Genomic DNA, 22,195 nt, shown 5'->3' with positions numbered 1-22,195 from the left:
ATTTCTCTGGCAAGTCCACATCAGACATATGAGTGTGTTTAATGATCAATTGCACAGAGTACAGGAAAGGTGTGGTCCTGTTAGAAGGAAGGATGGGGTGGAAAAGAACTTTGGATTTCCAGAGAGGAGATCAATTTAGTCAAGAAGAAAAATGAAAAGTATGCAAAGCTTTGGAAGTCAGGGTCAAACAGAGCACATGAGTGTAAAGAAGCCAGAAGAGAACTCAGAAGGGAATTGGGAAAGCCAGGGGTCAAGGAAAGTCCAGTAGGATCGAGGTGAATCCCAAGGCATTCTATAAATACATCAAGCACTAGGGAGAGGGTAGGACCACTTGAAGATCAAGGGGGGAGCATTTGCTTGGATACAGAGAATGTGAGTACGTTACTTTGGTATTTACCAAGGAAAAGGATATGGAGGAACTGTCACATCAGTTGTAGGGCAATTGCTGGAAAAAATTCTTAGCGATATGATATATGAGCATTTAGAAACCAAGGCCTAATTAAGGGAACCAGCATGTTTTGTGTGAGGCAGTTCATGCCTTACCAACTTGACTGAGATTTTTGACAAGGTGTTGAGAGAGATTGCTGAGGGTAGGGCAGTGGATGTTGCCTACATGGATTTTAGTGAGGTGTTTGACAGAGTCCCTCATGGGAGTCTAATCCAGAAGATTAAGATGCATGGGGTCCATGGTGAATTGGCTGTTTGGATTCAGAACTGGCTTGCGCGTAGAAGATGGGTAGAAGTTGAAGGGACTTATTCGAGATGGAGATCCATAATTGCTGGTGTTCCGCAGGGATCTGTGCTGGAACCTCTGCTGTTTGTGAGGTATATAGAAGACCTGGATGAAAATTTAGATGGGTGGGTTAGTAAGTTTGTGGATGATACCAAGATTGGTGGAGTTGCAGATAGTGTAGAAGACTGCCAAAGAATACAGCACAACATAGATCAGTTGCAGATATGGGGAGAGAAATGGCAGACACAGTTTAACCCAGATAAGTGTGAGGAGTTGCACCTCAGGGCAAATGCAAGGTCAGTACACTATTAAGGGCAAAGTCCTTAACAGTGTTGCGGAGCTGAGAGACCTTAGGATCCAATTTCATATCTCCTTGAATGTGGCTACACAGCTTAACAAGGTACAGTAGTTAAAAACATCAATAAAGACACAGACTTGCAGTACCCCAAAGACTACTCGTTCACCCTGTATTCGACATACCACAGGCTCTCTCTCTCCCTAATAAGGGAGAAAGAGGTGTCTGTTTCACAGCGAGAGGGGAGACATAACAAACAACTCGCTGATTTATGATGTTAACAGTTCGTTGTGTTGCTTCCTCTGAGCTCTGTGCCCAAAGAACACAGAACAGTACAGCACAGTACATGCCTTTCGGCCCACAATATTTTTCCAACTTTTTAACCTACTCTAGGGTCTATCTAATCCTTTCCACTTACATAGCCCTCCATATTTTTATCATCTATGTGCCTATGTAAGAGTTTATTAAATGTCCCTAATGTATCTATCTCTACCACTACAACTGGCACCCTCCACTGACTTTGTTAAAAACAACTTGCCTCTGACATCCCCCTATACTTTCTCCGATCACTTTAATATTGTGCCCTAAGTTTTAGCCACTTTTGCCGTGGGGAGAAAGCCTCTAGCTATCCTCTTGATCTGTGTTTCTTATCATCTTCTACACTTCTACATTTTCATTACTTACAGATTGTAGATAAGTTCTTGGAATTTGGTGATTTGCTCACTGCAGGAACTAGTCTGTAACCTGTTCTTCTCATTACACTGTTTATGTGGCAGAACCACTTGAGTTTCTGGTCAAAGTCGACTCCCTGGTTGTTGAGTATGAAGAACCTAGAAATAGTAATGGTGAGTGGGTCGGCCTCTTGTTAGAGATGGTCCTAGCATGGTATTTGTGTGATATGAATATTATTTGCCAATTAACAGCCCTCATCTGAGTGCAGTTTAAGTGGTTTTGTGTATCTGCATAATCTCTTTTTCTGATTGGGAATAGAGTTGCGTAATCATGATCAAATCTTTCCTCTCCTGCTGCTACAACTGAAGCTGGTTGAAGCTCACAAGCGCTGAGGACTCATGACCAAAAGTATCAACCATCAGCAACTGCAATCCAATTTCCTTGTGACTCTAACCGTTCCTCTTCAATCCTATTGACCACACTTTTATTAGGGCTCCTTGGTGCAACACCTGGACAAATAGACCAAGCCAATCAACAATTATAACTGTTTGAACACATTTCATTTTGAAGGTTAGTTTGGAATCTATTTTCAACGTTCTTTCAGACACTGTATGGAAATGATGTCTAATTTTCAAAAAACTGCATTGTGACGTTATGATCTGTAAATTTATTGGAAATAAATTAAATGGCAGCCTTTTAGAAATGCAATGACAGTTGTCTTGTTGCTGTCTGATTATTTCCCCAGTTACCATCAGTTTTTCTTTTTATTACAACCCCAATAACGTGGAACCAGCAGGACATTGGTAGGGCTGGAGTGGAAGATTTCCTGGATGATTGGATGTTGTTCTTATTAATACCCAAATCAAATTTATTTATTTTTCTCTTCACTTCACCTGTGAGTCGACTGGGGTGATATACTGCATCTGGTGCTCCCGATGTGGCCTTCTATATATTGGCATCACCCGATGCAGACTGGGAGATTGTTTCACTGAACACCTACGCTCTGTCCGCCAGAGAAAGCAGGATCTCCCAGTGGCCACACATTTTAATTCCACATCCCATTCCCATTCTGATATGTCTATCCACGGCTTCCTCTACTGTAAAGATGAAGCCACACTCAGGTTGGAGGAACAACACCTTATATTCCGTCTGGGTAGCCTCCAACCTGATGGCATGAACATTGACTTCTCAAACTTCCGCTAATGCCCCACCTCCCGCTCGTACCCCATCCGTTATTTATTGAAATTCACACATTCTTTCTCTCTCTCTCCTTTTTCTCCCTCTGTCCCTCTGACTATACCCCTTGCCCATCCTCCAGGTTTTTCCCCCCCTCCTCCTTTTCCTTCTCCCTGGGCCTCCTGTCCCATGATCCTCTCATATCCTTTTTGCCAATCACCTGACCAGCTCTTGGCTCCATCCCTCCTCCTCCTGTCTTCTCCTATCATTTTGGATCTCCTCTGCCCCCTCCCACTTTTAAATCTCTTACTAACTCTTCCTTCAGTTAGTCCTGACGAAGGGTCTCGGCCCGAAACGTCGACTGTACCTCTTCCTAGAGATGCGGCCTGGCCTTGTGCGTTCACCAGCAACTTTGATGTGTGTTGCTTGAATTTCCAGCACCTGCAGAATTCCTCATGTTCACATTTATTTTTGATTGTTACACAAGGGTATAATAATTTTCACAAAGAAAGTTTGGAAGAAGTATGGGAAACAGGGCCCTGATATGTTTAAAGGGAAGATGGGAAAACAGGACCCTATAGGTTTAAAGGGGGTGCTGGAAAAGGGACCCCAGTGATTGGAAACGGGACCCTGGTGAGTTTAAAGGGAGCACAGAAATCAAACAAAAGTGCCAGACTATCTGATGTCCTGACTATTGGAGGAGAGGATTATTTGAGTTCTGTTGTAATTGGTGTTTCAAAATCCTTCCTGGTTCTGAACACCTTTTTTCAGATTTTGCTGCGAATTTCTATGCTTCAAGAAGCCCAGCTTTCCTAGTGTTGCCTGTAGTAAGCCCCTCATCCAAGAACAGTTTGAGGCAGGTGTATTAATCCAAATTCCCTCAGAACATGCTTTCACAGAAACCTCTTCACAAGTTACATGTTAACATACTCTTCCAGAGCTGTTAAAGGGGATAAATTCTACATTCTTAGCACAGAGAGCTGGAACAGTTGCAGCAGGTGGGGTCTTAAGCACACATTTGTATCCCCTAAGCTGGTTGCTTTTGAGACCATGAAGTATTTGAAGTGTAGCCAAAGACTAAATGGGACATAATTTTCACTTTCCATGACACGCTTATGGGCTTCATAATAGAAAGTTACTATAATGTGACGCACATTTGACACTTGAACCGTACTGTGCTGAATTCCAGATATGTGAGGCCACCTTGCTATTTTGGTGTCAGTCAGCTGCTTTCTGAACTTGAGCAGAAGTGGCTGCCAAGTTCCTTTTGACGATGTCTGTGTGCTTATCACTGCATGAGCAAGTTAATTCGAGGAGACGGTTGTCTAAAAATACATTTACAGATCAATCACTATCAAAAGTTTATTCTGCCCTGGGCATTACATTGCAATTTGATTTACATAGTATACTTGTATTCAATTAAATTCTCTTGGGGCTGGTACTGCGAACAAAGCTGATATTTGGTGTACACCTTCAATAGGCTGTACGTTCACCAGAGTCCTTTGTTAAGGGTGCTGTCGGATATGATAAGGACCTTGACCCAGCTAAACCAGATCTTTGGCTCTCAGTACTTTAACCAGCAGCCAGTTCAGGCTGCAAATGGGTTGCAACCAACATCCCGACCCTTTCGTTGAGCAGGTGATGTTGCGCTTCAGTATTGATTTATATTTCTGATCAGTGGTCCCCAACTACCGGGCCGCAAAGATGTGCCACCGGGCTGCGAGGAAACGATAGGATTTGGCGATATGAAACGATATGAGTCAGCTGCACCTTTCCTCATTCCCTGTCACGCACTGTTGAACTTGAACACCCCACCCCACCCCACCCCCCCCGTCGGCCGGTCCGCAAGAATATCATCAATATTAAACCGGTCCATGGTGCAAAAAAGGTTGGGGACCCCTGCTTTAGATTATACCCACAGGCATGGAAAGGACTGTAGCCAATCGCAATCACCACTTTGCACTAACTGTGTTGAGTCTTCCACTGACCTTGAAAATGAGGCAGGTTCTATAGTGTAAATATGAAAGTACTACAGTACAAACTGCCTTGATTAAAGTTCAAATTTATTACCAAAGTATGTATAATGTACACAAACTTGAGATTCATCTTCTTGCAGGCAGCCGCAAAACAAAGAAACACGATAGAAACCCACAGAGACTCACGAGCATCCAATGTACACAAAAGGAGAAACACAGCAACCAGTGAGAGAAGGTAAACAAATTGTACATAGAACACGAGGTGCAGAGTCCCTGGATGTGAGTCCACATCTGCCGGGTCAGTCCAGCGCCCAGGCGAGAGAAGCCAGTCCAGGATCCCAATGGCAGCAGGGGAACAATTACTCCCCAACTCTGCAGCACGGAACCCTGCACCTCCCGCCTGATGGTCGCGGCGAGAAGAGAGGGCGGCAGGTCAAACGCAAGCAGACGGGACGGGCTCGGGTGAGGGATCTTGGCATCCACCCCTGGTGATGGAGCCACCCCAATGATAGCCGTAACTGCATTCTTGAGGGTCAAGTTTACTAGATCCTTCAGGAGATCGTAAAATTGCTAGTTCATTTAGACAGTTCAAAGGTAAATAGAGAAAATTTTTAAATGGTTTATGATCTTTCATATAAAGCCAGGTTATGCTTTTTTAAAATTTTATCTCCAGTGACTGACTTTAAATTTGAACACCTGTTCCACTGTAGCGAATGCCTAATTTTCTCAGTGATTTAAGCAGGAAATAGTCCTCTGTGCTGATATACAAAAGCAATGTATTAGGAATGTTGAAAATGTAAAATAAAAACAGGAAATACCAGAAATACTTGACAGGTCAGAGCAGTGGGAGAAATACAGTGCCTATAAAAAATATTCATTCCCCCCCCCCAGAAGTTTTCATGTTTTATTGTTTTACAACATTGAATCACAGTGGATTTAATTTGGCTTTTTTGACACTGATCAACAGAAAAAGACTCTTTCGTGTCAAAGTGAAAGCGGATCTCTACAAAGTAATCTAAATTAATTGCAAATATAAAACACAAAATAATTGATTGCATAAGTATTCATCCCCTTTCAAGTCAGTATTTAGTAGATGCACCTTCGGCAGCAATTACAGCCTTAAGTCTGAGAGGATAGGTCTCCATCAGCTTTTTACTTCTGGACACTGCAATTTTTCCCCTTTTTTCTTTACAAAACTGCTCAAGCTCTGTTAGATTGCATGGGGATCGTGAGTCCAGCCACACATTCTCTATTGGATTGAGGTCTAGACTCTGACTTGGCCAGTCTAGGACATTAACTTTCTTATTTTTTAGCTATTCCTGTGTAGCTTTGGCTTTATGTTTGGGGTCATTGTCTTGCTGGGAAACAAATCTTTTCCCAAGACGCAGCTCTCTTGCAGACTGCAATGGGTTTTCCTGCTTTCATTTTACCTTCTGTTTTCACAAGCCTTTCAAGCCCTGCTGCAGTGAAGCATCCCCACAGTATGATGCAGCCACCACCATGCTTCTCGGTAGGGATGATGTGTTTTTAATGTTGTGGTGTTTGGTTTATGTCAAACATAGCGTTTGGTCTGATAGCCAAAAAGCTCGATTTTGGTTTCATCAGACCATAGAACCTGCTGGCTGACTTCAGAGTCTCCCATGTGCCTTCTGGCAAACCCTAGCCAATATTTCATGTGAGGTTTTTTCAACAGTGACTTTCTCTTTGCCACTCTTCCATAAAACTGCAACTGGTGAAGCACCCGGGCAGCGGTTGTCATATGCGTAGTCTCTCCCATTTCAGTCACTGAAGATTTTAACTCTTCCAGAGTTGTCATAGATCTCTTAATAGCCTCCCTCACCAGTCCTCTTCTTGCACAGTCACTCCGTTTTTGAGGACGGCCTACTCTAGGCAGATTTATAGCTGTGCCATATTCTTCCCATTTCTTGATGATGGACTTAACTGTACTCCAAGAGATATTCAGTGACTTGGAAGTTTTCTTGTATCCATCTCCTGATTTGTTCTTTTCAATAACATCTTTGCAGAGTTGCTTGGAATGTTCTTTTGTCTTCATGGTGTAGTTCTTTCCAGGATACTGACTCACCAGCAGTTGGCTCTTCCAGATACAAGTATATTTTTACTACAATCAATAGAAACACCTCGACTGCACACAGGAGATCTCCATTTAACTAATTATGTGACTTCTAAAACCAGTTGACTGCACCGGTGATGATTTGATGTGTCATATTAAACGGCGGGGGGGGGGGGGGAGGAATACAATCAATAATTTTGTGTTTTATATTTGCAATTAATTTAGATCACTTTGTAGAGATCCATTTTCACTGACAAAGTGTATTCTTCTGTTGATCAGTGTCAAAAAAACGCCAAATTAAATCCGCTGTGATTCAGTGTTGTAGAACAATAAAACATGGAAATTTCCAAGAGGGAGAATACTTTCTGTAGGCACAGTAGGTAACACTTTGGTCACAGGTGATGGGTGAAACCAGTAGAGGGAGAAGGGGGAAGTAAAGAGCTGGGAAGTTGATTGGTGAAAGGGATAAAGGGCTGGAGAAGTGGGAATCTGATAGGAGAGGACAGAAGACCATGGAAGAAAGGGAAGGGGGAAGAAGTACCTGAGGGAGGTGATGGGCAAGTAAAAAGAAAAGATGTGAGAGGGAAACAGGAATGGGGATTGGTGAAGGGAGGGCAATTACAAGAAGCTTGAGAAATTGATGTTCATGCCATCATGTTGGAGGCTATTCAGACAAAATAGAAGATGTTGCTCCTCAACTTGAGTGTGGTCTCATTGTGACAGTAGAGGTGGCCATGGACTGACATGTCGGAATGGGAAGTAGAATTTGTATCAGTTGATATTATTAGAAAGTTGATTCTTCTGTATCATGGGGAATAGAGTGTTCTCAAAAATGTATTTACAGAGGCAGTTACTGGGAAATATAATGAATTGCCACCGACAGCAGTTATTCAGTGGATGATTTTTATTTTCTTAGCAAGATTCCACTAGATCCAGGTAAAATCATAATTTATGTATAAATCTCTTTTGGGTTAACTGCAAAGTTAATTAACATTTCACTGAACTAAGAGCTTTAGATAGGGAGTTGTGTGTAGAGCAAATGGCCAGTGTCGCAATTTGCAGCTGTTTGAAAGTAAAGCTCCAGACAGCACATTTCAGATATCCGAACCCCACTAATCACCCTGGCGTTGGAGTGTGTCTTCCTGGCTAAATTATCTCATTCATCATGATGTTGAAAGCAGATGTTACCGACCAGATTTGACTGATTAACCATTCAACAGATTCTTGAAAGCCCAGTGGAAGTGAAAACTATTGCACTCAAGACATTTAAAAGTAACTAAACAATCATGGTCTCTGCTGACCATTTTAGTATCTAATCCCTCCGAAGACAATTTAGACACGCTGCTTGTTAGCTGAGCAATGAATTTTGTTGTTTTTCATTGAATTCAAGAGCTGTGAGGTAATGTTACAGCTACATAAGACCTTAGTTACTCCCCAGTTCTGGTCACTTCATTACAGGAAGGATGTGGATACTGTAGAAGGAGTGCAGAGGAGATTTACAAGGATGTTGCCTGGATTGGGGAGCATGCCCTTTGAGAATAGGTTGAGTGAACTTGGCCTTTTCTCCTTGGAGCAGCAGAGGATGAGAGGTGACCTGATAGAGGTGTATAAGATGATGAGAGGCATTGACCGTGTGGATAACCAGAGGCTTTTTCCCAGGGCTGAAATGGCTAACACAACGGGGGATAGTTTTAAGGTTCTTGGAAGTAGGTACAAGGGCAATGTTTAGAGGTGAGTTTTTCACATAGAGAGTGGTGGGTGCGTGGAATACACTACCAGTGAAGGTGATAGAGGCAGAAACAATAGGGAGAGACTCTTAAATAGACACATGGAGCTTAGAAAAATCGAGAGCTATGCAGTAGGGAATTCTAGCTAGCTTCTAGAGTAGGTTACATGGTCAGCACAACATTGTGGGCCGAAGGTCCTGTAATGTGCTGTAGATTTCTATGTTTCTAAATTTATAGTGAATCAGCCTGAAGATGCAGGGTTGTTCATCGCCTGGATGTTGTTCAGAACCTTCCACTAGGATGCATAGGGCCATCAGGATCGAAAGAGGAATTGGGATTGGAGAGCTTGCTGTTACAGGGTGGTTGAAGTAGGAGGCATTTTTTTTCAAATATGGGAAGACTTGAAGAATTCCCACTGCAGGAAACAGAGGCAGTGTGGAGGAAAAGATTGAATTAAATTCTGCTGGTGTATCACAGCATTGTTTTGGTTGATAAGTGTGCATTTGTGACATAACATTCAGAAGACTCATTCCAGTCCACGTGGGCCAGATTCATATCTTTGCCTCTGGGGTTTCTTTTATTCACTTCACAGGAAGTGAGTATTGCTCATGATGGGGAAAAAGTTATTACCATCCCTAATTGTCCCTTTGGGAGGGTTGAGGTGAGCAACCTCCAACTGAGGAGCTTTCTTTGAGTCAACCATAAGGGCATTTGGAGCCGCCTGCATATTCCTTGCGTCTGTCGGAGAACGCCGGGTTTCCTCCCAAGGAGAACAAGATGGGTCTTCATTTCTTTTTATGCTCTTAACTAAGACTAGTTTTTGTCTTTTTCTCCATATTCTAGATCAGCCTTTCTCAACCTTTTAGCCTGGAGGAACCCTTGAAATAATTTTCAGGTCTCCGGGAATCCCTGCATAAAAATTATTATATCTAGAGCTCACGGTACGTTAGCGTGATCAGTAAGTTGTAGACGTAATAATGCAAAAATAATTGTCAATGATCTTTTGAAAAGAGAGTGAATTTTTAGCCAACCTTTCTTGAAAAAGGCAGTTAAGTTTAGCTTACCTTTCTTAAGATTAATCTTTCTTTCCCTTTCATAAATTTTAAAAGCTCATAAGATAACATAATGAATTTCTATTAAAGAAGTGCCTTAAGCCAAAATGGAATTTAATTTTTCTAAAGGTAGGCTTGGTAGATTTAATTTAAATGTTGTAAATTGATTTTAATTCTATTTACAATATGAAAATTTATTTGCAATGTTAAAGCAGTGTGTTGTGACAAGGTCAGGATTTTCTTTGTTTACAAGAGAAGCGAAGCATCTCATGGAGCCAACCATTGATGGGGCACCATCAGTACAGATGACAACACAGTTCCTCCAAGACCAACCTTTTGTTTCCAGATATGAAGACCAAACATTAAATATATCTTGGCCTTGCTTGTTTCAGGCACCTCTACACAAAAAAAACTTTTCTTCAATTTAACCATCATTTACAAATCTTACAAATGTTACAACATGGTATCTATGGGTGAAATCTGTTAACTCATCAATCTGGATGGAGAAGTTGTTGTTTTTCAGATTATCACACACAACTTCTTCAGCATCATGCGGCACGTAATCAATACGTCAACTTATTGTACCGTTTGAGAGTAAAACCTTTTCAATTTATTATACTGCATCTTGTCCTGGCATTTTATCCACTATAGTTTTACATGCTGGCATTATTAGGTTCTCACCAACTGTGTGACTTTTCCTTGTCTAGGTAACAAGTACTGCCACTAAATAACTTGCTTTCTGAGTCTCTTTACTGACTGTGACTTTCTTATCAAAAGCTTTATTCTGTTTGTTTTGAGATTCCAATAGCTGTTTAAAATAATCAACACTTTTCCATGTCGTATGACTGGGGTTGAGTTTGTTCGCTCCCATAAGTCAGTCGGTGGCACATAAGGGGTAGGTGGGGGAGGTAACTCGGGAGGGAGAGATTAATGTCACAGTCCAAGATGGGTTAGTCCATTCAATGCTCAGAAACGTACCACGCTCCTCATCAGCCTACCATCCTCCCCTCCGCGTAATACAGCACTCACCAATTATCAGCCTACTGTCCTCCCCTCCGTGCAATACAGCTTTCACCAATTATCAGCCTACCATCCTCCCCTCTGTGTAATACAGCACATGGAGGAAAGAAAACGTAGGTTACATGGAGGGAAATATTAGATTGATCTTGGAGTAGGGTAAAGGGTCGGCATAACATCGTGGGCCAAAGGGCCTGTACTGAGCTGTGCTGTTCTATGTTCTATACTGCCTTGGTGGTCTCTTGTTATCAGTCCATTACTGACCCAATGTCTGTTATCCTTTATAATCAGCAAAAACTGCCAGTGGAAATTGGCCGGAGTGCTGTGTGCAGTTCTGGTCTCCTCACTTGAGAAAAGATTTATTGGCTGTGGAGACGGCGCAGGGGAGGTTCACCAGGTTGATTCCAGGGATGGTGTTTGCCTATGAGGAGAGGCCGAGTCTCCTGGAACTATAGTCGCTGGAATTCTGAAGAATGAGAAACGATCTTATAGAAACAGTTATGAAAGGGATAGACAAGATCGAGACAGGGAAGTTGTTTCCATTGGTAAATGAGACTAGAACTAGGTGGTCATAGCCTCAAGAATTGGGGGAATAGATTTGAGATGAAGATAAGGAACTGTTTTTTACCCCCCAGAAAATAGTGAATTTGTGGAATTCTCGGGAAGCAGTAGTGATTACCTCATATTTAAGACTCAGAAAGATTTTTGAATAGCAGGGGAATTGAGACTAATGGGGAAAGCGCAGTTAAATGGAACTGAATCCACTGCCAAATCAGTCGCAGTCTGAATGGCAGAACAGACTTGGCTGGCCAGATGGCCAACTCCTGCTCCTATTACTTGTGTTCTTATCTTGCAAAGCAACACCTGCTTTTGCTGCATCAGAAAAGAACACAGACATTTAAAAAAAAAATTCATTACGCAATTGGTGTAATCGACAGGAAAACTATAGATGCTGGATGCCTAAAAATAGATAATTCTGGAAACACTCAGCAGATCGGGCAGTATCTATGAGGAAAGCAACAGTTAATGTTACTATTCCAAGATACATTATTCTATCTTTGACAGGGATTGTTACCTCTCTCTCTTCGTCTGCAGATGTTGCTGGGTCTTCTGAGTGTTTCTGGAATTTTCTGTTTATGTACAGCTTTTAGAATTGTGTGAAATTCAGGTGGATTTTGGACAGGAATTAAACAAAGTGCTGACACTTAATTGTCTTGCTTATGTAGATATCCAAAGTACAAGTATTGAATTCGGCACAAAATTTTGTCCCGGATTTGTGTACTACGCCCACCATTGTCACTTTGAGTCATCCTTTGGCATTTAGATTTGGCACAGAAATTGGGTGGATTTTCAATTTTTATGTCATTGCTGGAACCTTTTGAGATGAGCGTCTTTTTGAGTGTAAAATTTGTGTGAATGAAATCATTGAGACGAAGGTACAACACTGAATGGGGTCTTTCTGCCCGTCAAGCTAACACAGACCATTAACCTGCCACTTGGCGCTAATTTTACATTAATCCTACTTTTTTATTCTCCCCAGATTCTCGTAACTTCCCCCTCCCCCATGATTCATGATTCATAGAATCTTTCTCTAGGATCAGAGTCATACCATCACAGTGACAGAGTGAATTTAATGATGTACGGGTGAAGCTTGGTGTTACAATCCAGCAGGTTCAAAGGTAACTACAGACATTAAAAAGAGTGCATTCCTTTTTCGAGGTATTCAATATCTCCACATTTCCAGGGCTACCCTGAGTTCATTTATCTCTCTTTTCATTCTTCAAGTATCTCATTCCCTCGTGTATACATCTTGTTCTTTATTGCAAAGATTCATTATCAGAAGTCGTCCAAATCACATATGGCAGTTTACATTCAATGCAAGCAACGAAGGAACATGATACAGCACTGTTTATAAAAACACTGTGGTTAACCAGAAGATACTCAACTAACTCTAGATGTTGCTGCAAATGTGTGTTTTTATGCAAGGAATCGAATGCTTGTGGTAACATTACTTCGATGGATATGCTGAATTAAATATTTCATTAGTAGTTTCAGCTTTTGAAGTTAAGCTCTCCTTAATCTTGTTGCATTTCAGGAAGAATCTTGAATGTAATTTTAATCTGTAAACCAATATGTAAATTGTGTTGGAATCACTTGAGACTCTGCAGAATCATACGCAATTATTCTACTATTTGTGTAACAGTGGTGCATCTTATAAACACAAACAACATTTAACAGGCAGATCTTGTGGAAAATATATTCATCGCACAGTATCAAATTAAAACATTAATGAGTTTTCATAGGATACCCTTGCATTCCATTACTGTTAGACTCTAATTTCGCTTGGATGGGATCTGAGAGGGAGTTGCAGACATCCCACCCTGCAAAAACTCATTTCAGGGAGGTAGCATCATCAATTTGCGGGGTACTTCCGGGAGAGGTGGGATGTCTGCAATAGAGTAGCTCCTTAGCAGCTAGCCAGCTGGTTTAAATAACGTTAGCTATGCTAATGAATGGATGACATCTGTTAAACTTACCTCAACATGTCTTTTACAGTCTTAACCCACCATGGGCAATAGAAAAGTCACTGTTGCAAACAGTGCAGTGAGCAACACTGTCATTATTTTGACCCCTATTAGGCAGGGGTACACTTTAGTGTAGTCTGGGGTGACGTACGTTTTATATTTTTTTGGAACACTCTGCCATGGCACGCTCTCGCTCTCTCTCTCTCTCTCCCTCGCTTGTTTGCTCTCGCGCGCTCTCTCTCTCGTGCTCACTTTCTCTCTTGTTCTCTCGTGCTCTCTCACTTTCTCTCTTGTTCTCTCGTGCTCTCTCATTTTCTCTCTTGCGCATGCTCTCACTTGCTTTCTCTCTCGCTCTCTCTCGCTTGCTTTCTCTCTCGCGCTCGCTTGCTTTTTCTCTCGTGCTCTCTTGCTTTTTCTCTCGTGCTCTTTCTCGCTCGCACGCTCTTGCTTTCTCTCTCGCGCTCTCTGTCTTGCACTTTCGCTCTCACTTTCTCGCTCTCTGGCTCTCTCGCGCTTTCGCTCTCGCTTTCTCTCTCGCTCTCTCGCTCGCTCTCTCTCTCGCACTCTCTCGCTTGCACGCTCTTGCTTTCTCTCTTGCGCTCTCTCTCTCTTGCGCTTTCGCTCTCGCTTTCTCTCTCGCACGCGCGCGCGCTCTCGTGGTCACTCTCGCACTCTCTCTTGATTTCTCTCGCTCGCTTGCTCTCAAAAAAATTGATTTCCGTGATATTGTATATAATTTGCGGGCATCAGGGAGCCACTATTCATATGCGGGAGACTCCCGGAACTTCCGGGAGAGGTGGGATGTCTGGAGTTGGTACATGGAAGGTCAGTGTTTTCAGCAGCAGGAAAGAAACAAAGTCAAAGTATTCCTCCGTTAGCTACCTTCCAAAAACTGGTTAGGATCTGTTCACTGGCTGTCTGACTTGTCTTATTCCTTATGTTGATCTGGCGGTAGTTAAAAGTAGGTGAGGGAAGTGAACAAAAAGTCTTTGACATAGAATGGAGAATATAATTTGTAATATTATTCATCTGAATTTTTCACAAATCAATTTTTATTGAGTATTTTGGGCATATATTGCATTACACTGAAACATTCCATTATGGAAGATGGACTCTAAGGAGCAGCTTCATAAAGTTTCCTGAACAGCTTATCTCACAAAAAGAATTTGCTGTGATCAAGAAACCTGATCACTTATCCTGCTGTTATGGACCCTAAAAATATCAACTGAGACAGTGACTCAAAATGACTTTCCTAGATAGGATTTAGAACTGGACCAACTCGATCTATGACTGGGTTTAAAAACAAGATAAAGTGCAACAAATCAGCAGGGGCTGTGAGGGTGGTGGTGGAGGAAATATGTGGGCTTCATTGTGAAAATATTCCAGTGTTTATCATCACATAACTACAGCCATGTTGACGTGGATCATGCTGTTCTTATTGACGTGTTCTGTTGGACTTAACGGGAAGACTCGTTCTGTGTACTGACTTGATTTGTATTTTTGCTGCACACCAAGTCTAAGTTTAAAACTTCCTTTGACACATTCTGATATCAAGAAAATTATTTATCAGTGGCAATGATCATGGCCCTGAACTTGGACCTAGATATTTACTTCCAGCCCACTTGACTTTGTAAAATCTTCCTTCCAATCTTGTCGAGGCTGAAGGAATTGTTCCACTCATTAGACAACATCACAGAACTGGATCCTGCACTGTGTCAGATTCCGTCTCAGTCCCTGACATGCCCACTTGCACCAGCAGGGCCAGGAATGACTTGCAGATGGGGCTATTAAACCTTGGAAGTCAACATTGATTCCAGATTCTATTCTTGTGGCATCTCCATCCCTGATCTCCAGCTTAAGAACAAGGACTTCAGAGGTCACCTCTGCCTGCAAATTCTCCTGCAATTTGTGCACCATTTTAAACTTTGAAATATACCACAGGTTGTTCCTAGTCATTAGTGGAAGTCTTGGAACTCCCTCCCCAACAACATTGTGGGAGTGCCTTCACTAGAACGACTGCAATAGTTCAAGAAGATTGCTCAAACCACCTTTTCAAGACAATCAGGCATGGGCAATAAACGTCAGCTTTGTCAACAATGCTTAGATCCTGGAACTTTAATAAATAAAAAGTGACATCTTTCCTCCTTTTAATGTAGTATTGTAATATTTAATTTCTTTGTGCTCCCATGAAAGGAATTACAGGGATGATACAGACCAGGGAACTAACTGAAATATGGATGCGTGGTTTGACAACCAGATCTTTCAAATTCAGCAAGAGACCCCCTCCTAACCTATCCAAGTATATGCTGCAGACGTCAGAAGTACATGCTGTTCTGGATCAGCTACCATCACAAGTCAGCAAAGAGTCTAATACTAATGCTCACAGATCATATTCGCCTCTGGCCTTTGATTTTTAGACTTGGATTCAGAGAAGCTTATTACCATTTAAACCAGAGTGCAAGGGAAATGCCTTGCTTGCAGGAGGCTGACAGGGTAAATGGCATACACGGAAAATAATCAGTACAAAGAGGAGTGCAAAACAGCAGAGTGGTGCAAAGACTTGATGTGAACTGAATAGTGCAAGATGAAGTGACAGTAGTGGAGTGTCTGAGTGAGGTAGAGTCGAGAGTATGAGGATATATCAGCACCACTGAGAAAGGGGTGTGAAGCAGGTGACTGATTTAGCAGTGGAGAAAAAATCCTTCTTAAGTCTAGATGTCTTAGCTTTCAAGCTCTTGTATCTTCACTCAAAAGGCAGAAGAGAGAGAAATAGAATATACCAGAGTGCCAGGTAGGCATCCTTGACTATACTATTAGCTTTCCCGAAGCAATGCAGATCATCGATGGGCCGGGTGGAAGAATGTGATGAGTTTTGATGTACTGGGCAGCATTAACCATTCTCTTCAGGTTCTGTCAGTCCAAAGCAATTGCCACACCAGGCTGAGATGTAACCCATCAGTGGAGCATTTCAAGAATTCAAACCGTGAAAGTAAATTTATCCTTGCCTTCAGCTGTTGCAAGCTAATTTGCTTTGATGTAATTTTCATGTTATCAGTGAAAATTTTCTGATTATTTTCTACATGCAACAGTAGCTTTCACTTGTAATATCTTTTTCTTTGATGATTTGGTTAAGAGGGTTATTAAATATTTATGAACTAATAGAAGTTTGCTAAAGCCTTCGATGACATTCTGAATCTCCTTAAGCTTCCACAAATGTAGAGACATTTGAAATGCATGTCCCCACGGTGGCATCTTTGTTCTGGGCTGAGGGTATTTGCTCCAAGATTTTGACACCCAGGAGCTTCAAGCTGCTCGCTGTCTTCAATGGGAACTGGTGCATGTTTTCCTGACTTCCTCTTCCTAAAGTCCACAATTAGTTCCTAGGTTTTGCCTACGTTGAATGCAATGTTTTTATCCCAACACCACTCATCCAGCTGACCTATCTCTCTGCTGTACACTGTGTCTGCCAACAACTGCTGTAACATCACCATATTTGTAACATTAACAGACTGAATAAAAAGAAATGAAATATTCCTGAAGGACACCTAGTGAAACCCGATCTCTGATCTTGTAACTGCGCTACAAGATCATCTGCCTTACTTTGTATACTGGGTGCATTTAAATATAACACTTACAATCCTGTATTTGTCACCCCCTTTTGTTTTGTCCCCCTGCTGCTGTGCAGCCCAGCAGCCCATCCCACTGGCGAACAGGCACTATTAATGATGCTTTCGCATCTAACTGGCTGACCAAATCGATGTCAGTTAGCTTCTTTTAGAAAATACCGTGCTGCGCAGTTCAGAATTGGAAGTACTTCAGCAATTCCCCACTCCATTTCATAAACACACACATCTGGAAATTTATCATTTACTGGAATTCTGTACTTTAGACAGGTTTATCACAAAGTGACTGTTTTCCTGAGATAACAATCAGTCTTTGATTAATTTCTTTGCTCCCTTTGGCAATAGCAGATGGAGGAAAGGACAGGAAATGGGTAGGAATGTGCTTCTCTGAAGTCAGTTGGGGTTCCAGATTGATGTTGCTTAGCTGAACGGCAACTACTTTTATTGCTTGAGATTAATAAAGTGTGACATCTGTAGAGTTCTACGTTAGGTAGTGAGTTATTGTTATGTGCTTTGCAATATTTGCCAATTATAAAACCCATTAATTAAAAACGCAGGGGCCTATTTTTTCTCACCATTTAATTAATGAAGAAACTTTCTCTATGAACTGATGAAGAAAGTCAATACATTTTTGTATATGTCCCCCACAATCTACGTTGGGGATTCCCTCTTGGTCAAAGGCATCCAAAACTAGTTTAGCCCATGTAATGCTGGGAGGCAAACACAAGGAAATCTGCAGATGCTGGAATTTCAAGCAACACACATAAAAGTTGCTGGTGAATGCAGCAGGCCAGGCAGCATCTCTAGGAAGAGGTGCAGTCAACGTTTCGGGCCGAGACTCTTCGTCAGGACTAACTGAAAGAAGAGTTAGTAAGAGATTTGAAAGGGAGAGGGGGAGGGGAGATCCAAAATGATAGGAGAAGACAGGAGGGGGAGGGATGGAGCCAAGAGCTGGACAGGTGATTGTCAAAAGGGATATGAGAGGATCGTGGGACAGGAGGCCTAGGGAGAAAGAAAAGGGGGAGGGGGTTTCTCCCTCTGTCCCCCTCACTATACCCCTTGCCCATCCTCTGGGCCCCCCCCCTCCCTTTTCTTTCTCCCTAGGCCTCCTGTCCCATGATCCTCTCAGATCACTTTTGCCAATCAACTGTCCAGCTCTTGGTTCCATCCCTCCCCCTCCTGTTTTTTCCTATCTTCTCCTATCATTTTGGATCTCCCCCTCCCACTCCCACTTTCAAATCTCTTACTAGCTCTTCTATCAGTTAGCCCTGACGAAGGGTCTCGGCCCGAAACATCGACTGTACCTCTTCCTAGAGATGCTGCCTGGCCTGCTGCGTTCACCAGCAACTTTTATGTAATGCTGGGAGGATTTTGTCTTAGAGGCAGTTACACTAACTATTGTATATATTTAAAAAAAACCCTAGCATTTAGTGATGAGAGAGAGGAAATGAGAAGTGCAGATGGCTGGATGATATGCATCACCTTACACAAGCCAGCACTCACTCTTTTCCTCGTGATTTGTGCAACAGTAGGCAAAACACTTCTACCAAACTAGTTAACCTGGACCTGTCAGCTCAAGTCAAGTCAAGTCAAGTTTATTGTTATTCCGACCATAAGCTGCTGGTACAGTTCACAGTAAAAACGAAACAACTTTCCTCCAGGACCCTGCTGCTACAGGAAACAACACAAAACTACACTAGACTATGTGAGACAGCACAAGGCTACACTAGACTACATAAAACAACATAAAAACTGCACTAGACTACAGACCAGCACAGGACTAGATAAAGTGCACAAAACAGTGCAGGGCAGTACAACAATTAATAAACAAGACAATAGGCACAGTAGAGGACAAATTACAATATAATAATAAATGATGTAGATGTCAGTCTAGACTCTGGGTATTGAGGAGTCTGATGGCTTGGGGGAAGAAACTGTTGCACAGTCTGGTCGTGAAAACCCGAATGCTTCGGTACCTTTTGCCAGATGGCAGGAGGGAGAAGAGTTTGTGTGAGGAGTGCGTGGGGTCCTTCACAATGCTGTTAGCTTTGCGGGTGCAGCGTGTGGTGTAAATGTCTAACAGCGGGAAGAGAGACCTTCTCAGCTGACCTCACTATCCGCTGCAGGGTCTTGCGATCCGAGACGGTGCAATTCCCCAACCAGGCAGTGACGCAGCTGCTCAGGATGCTCTCGATACATCCTCTGTAGAATGTGGTGAGGATGGGGGCGGTGAGAGATGGACTTTTCTCAGCCTTCACAGAAGGTAGATTTGCTTCTGGGCTTTCTTGGCTACGGAGCTGGTGTTGAGGGACCAGGTGAGATTCTCTGCCAGGTGAACACCAAGAAATTTGGTGCTCTTAATGATCTCAACAGAGGAGCTCTCGATGAAGTCATGCATTCTCCAATAAACATAACATTCTTCCTTCAGAATCGACCGGCCATGTGTAGTGCATGAACATCAAGTGTTATCATTAGTTATTACTGCCTGAAGCTGAATTAGTTACATAAAAGTCGATTTGTCAGCTATGAGGTTAATTTCACGTTTGGCTGGTCAGTAGTAAGTTAACTCATCTCCATGTCAGGTCAATCTTATATGCTGCTATTGCCAGAAATAAAATGAGGATTATAATCTCCGGGCAATTTCTGTCCAACCAAAAGATTTTGACTTTGACTCCTTCTCACATGTAAAATTGTTAGAGAGCCTGAAAGGACTGTGAACCACACTATTGGGTGATGCTCTCTCTCGAGATTCGGTCATTGATGGCATAATTACTGATTGTATGTCTGGTAGATTTTGAGGGCTGTGTTGCTATGTGAACCAACTTTTCTGCACTCTTTCACCACTAAAGCAAATCAACAGAAGGCTGAAGTATAAATCCTATGCAGTGCTTTGTCCATTTACTGCTGGGCACTTTGAATCTTTATTTATATAGCATCTTTCATTGTTAATGTGTTAAATGCATCAATAGAAGTCTTGTACCCTGCTTCTGAAATTCAGTTTTGTCCGTGTCAATGGATTTGAATTTCAGTGGCAGAATGTAACCTAAAGGAATTTGTACAGTGCGTTTCACTGTACCAAAGTCTGATACTACAGCATTAAATAACTGGCCAGAATTGTTAGAAGGATTGTTGTAATGACGAAACGCCCTTCCATACCTGCTGAAATTTCAAAGTGCTATCCAGCACTGAGTTAAAGATTTATCACTTGCACGTTGAGACATTGAAACACACAATGAAATGCCTCTTTTGTGTCAACAACCAGCACAGTCTGAGGGTGTGGAGGGGGCAGCCCGTAAGCGTCGCTATACTTCTGGTGCCAACGCAGTTTGCCCACAACTCAGGAACCCTAACTTGTACACCTTTGGAATCTGGGAGGAAACTGAAACAACCAGAGGAAACCCAAAAGGCCATGAGGAGAAAGTATAAACTCCTCACAGACCAGTGGCAGGAATTGAACCCAAATTGCTAGTGCTTAAAGTGTTACGTTAACATACCGTGCATTAGAACCTTACTATTGAATCGTGGAGCTTAATAAGGTTGAACTCGTTGGCTTGTATTCGTTTGCACCTGGATTTGAAAATCAGTGTCTGTGAAGAGGTTAAATACGTGCCAAATAATTTCCATTCCTCTTAATGGTTAGGATTGGGCTACCTTATAAATGTGATTAACTTGGCAAATGTACAGTTTTGGTTTAAATCTTGGCAACTAAATAAAGAACCTATGTTGGATTTCAAGAATGTTTCGAGAGCCTGTTTAAGCGACACTGATGCAGGGGGTCTGGTATGTGATATACTGCGTCCAGCTTGTAAAAGAATCAATAATGACCTACAAAAACGTCTAACAGTGAAAAGTACCCCTTTTCAGTTAAATTATATAATCAAATTCTACAGCAGAAATGTTTGGAATGCTTTCCTGCTCTGCAAGTTGCATCGAACAGGCTGTCTGTGTGGTGAGTTGTCCCAGTATGTGAGCTTAATATCTCCTCTTTGTGGGGGCCTGCTTCCTTCCCCTATCGCTCTTCACAGACCTCTTCGCAGGTGGTACAGAAACTTTCTGAACTTTCTTTAAAGATTAAACTTTTATTTATTTAAAAATCCAAATGAAGCAAATTAATTAACAGGGTAGACAGACAGGGTGTTCGACAAGACAAGCGGAAGAATGAATGGAGATGGTATTACAAGAAGGAATTGAGTACAAATGTTTGTACCCAAAGTGGGGGCCGGGTGAGAGTGTGGGGCCCTAGCCTGCAAGGGGAACAATTTAACACACCTACCTAAAACATGGTTGTGACTTTTGGAAAAGATGCCCTGCCAGGGTATAAATGTTTGTGTTAATCAACCTTAATTGAAATTATATTTGACTTGCAGAAAAGCCAGTTTACAGACAGTTCTCAGGAACAGAACCATTTGAATGTGGGTCTGAAGATTTTTGTCTAAACATGGCGTAGTTTGAATGATTGCTTGCATTTTTTTTTGAAAGTTTACCTGGGTTTTTTTGCATGTTTATAAGGCACCCATGAACTTTATCTTCAATTTATTTATGACCATTTGGATAGCAGGCCATGTACATAATCTTGAGGAAATCTGGAGGAAAACACACGGAGGATGCAGAGGGGGATCAAAAAGGCAAGGAAAGAGGACCGGGTCGAGACAACAGAGACTCATGGAGAAGAGGAGTAATAAAATGGATGAGTTGACGGCGCTAGCCAGGAGTCAGAGAACATTTCGGGAGTGCAGTGTTATGTGTTCTACTGAAACATGGCTGCACGTGGACATACGCGACCAAATCTTTTCTATGGAGAGCTTCGAGACTGCTTGGGCTGACCGGAAGTGCACTGAGAGTGGTAAGCGTAAAGGAGTTGGGGGCTTGCTGTTCTGGTTAACAACGGATGGTGCAATCCTGGTCATATCACGATCGAGGAACGTGCTTGTAGCCCGGATATTGAACTTTTTGCTGTTAGACTCCGGCCATATTCCACCAAGATACAACACTGGGCGTCATGGGAGGTTGTTCCTGCATGTGGCCATCGAACCTTGCAGCTCCTCCTGTGGAGGGTCAGACACCCTGAGCCAATAGGCTGGTCCTGGACTTATTTTCCATCTGGCATAGTTTGCATTTTGTTGTTTGATTGTTTGTGGTTTTTGTATTGCTATATTTACGCTCTATTCTTGGTTTGTGCGGCTGTAACGAAACTCAATTTCCCTCGGGATCAATAAAGTATGTCGATGTCTATGTCTAATCTTCATAGGTAAGCAGTGCTGTAGGGGTGATAATGGAGTTGGTTTAAAAGTTCCCTACCAATAAACAGGGCAGGTAGATAGTGGGGAA

The 22,195-nt window shown here is 42.2% G+C and overlaps 1 protein-coding gene and 1 long non-coding RNA gene across 4 annotated transcripts in view; both read left to right on the top strand.

The window, feature by feature from the left end:
• Nucleotides 1–22,195, top strand: part of dapk2b (death-associated protein kinase 2b) — a 161,448-nt gene that overhangs the window by 43,415 nt on the left and 95,838 nt on the right. The window lies entirely within an intron of this gene.
• LOC140211792 (uncharacterized) lies at nucleotides 2,029–9,530 on the top strand. Its single transcript, XR_011889590.1, has 3 exons — nucleotides 2,029–2,270; nucleotides 4,993–5,087; nucleotides 9,494–9,530. It is a non-coding gene; the product is annotated as an uncharacterized lncRNA (long non-coding RNA).

This window comes from Mobula birostris, chromosome 18 (genome assembly GCF_030028105.1).
Source record: "Mobula birostris isolate sMobBir1 chromosome 18, sMobBir1.hap1, whole genome shotgun sequence".
In the NCBI taxonomy this organism is placed as follows: Eukaryota; Metazoa; Chordata; class Chondrichthyes; order Myliobatiformes; family Myliobatidae; genus Mobula; species Mobula birostris.
The sequence above is the reverse complement of the archived record's forward strand: the minus strand, read 5'-3'. Positions and strand labels throughout refer to the sequence as shown.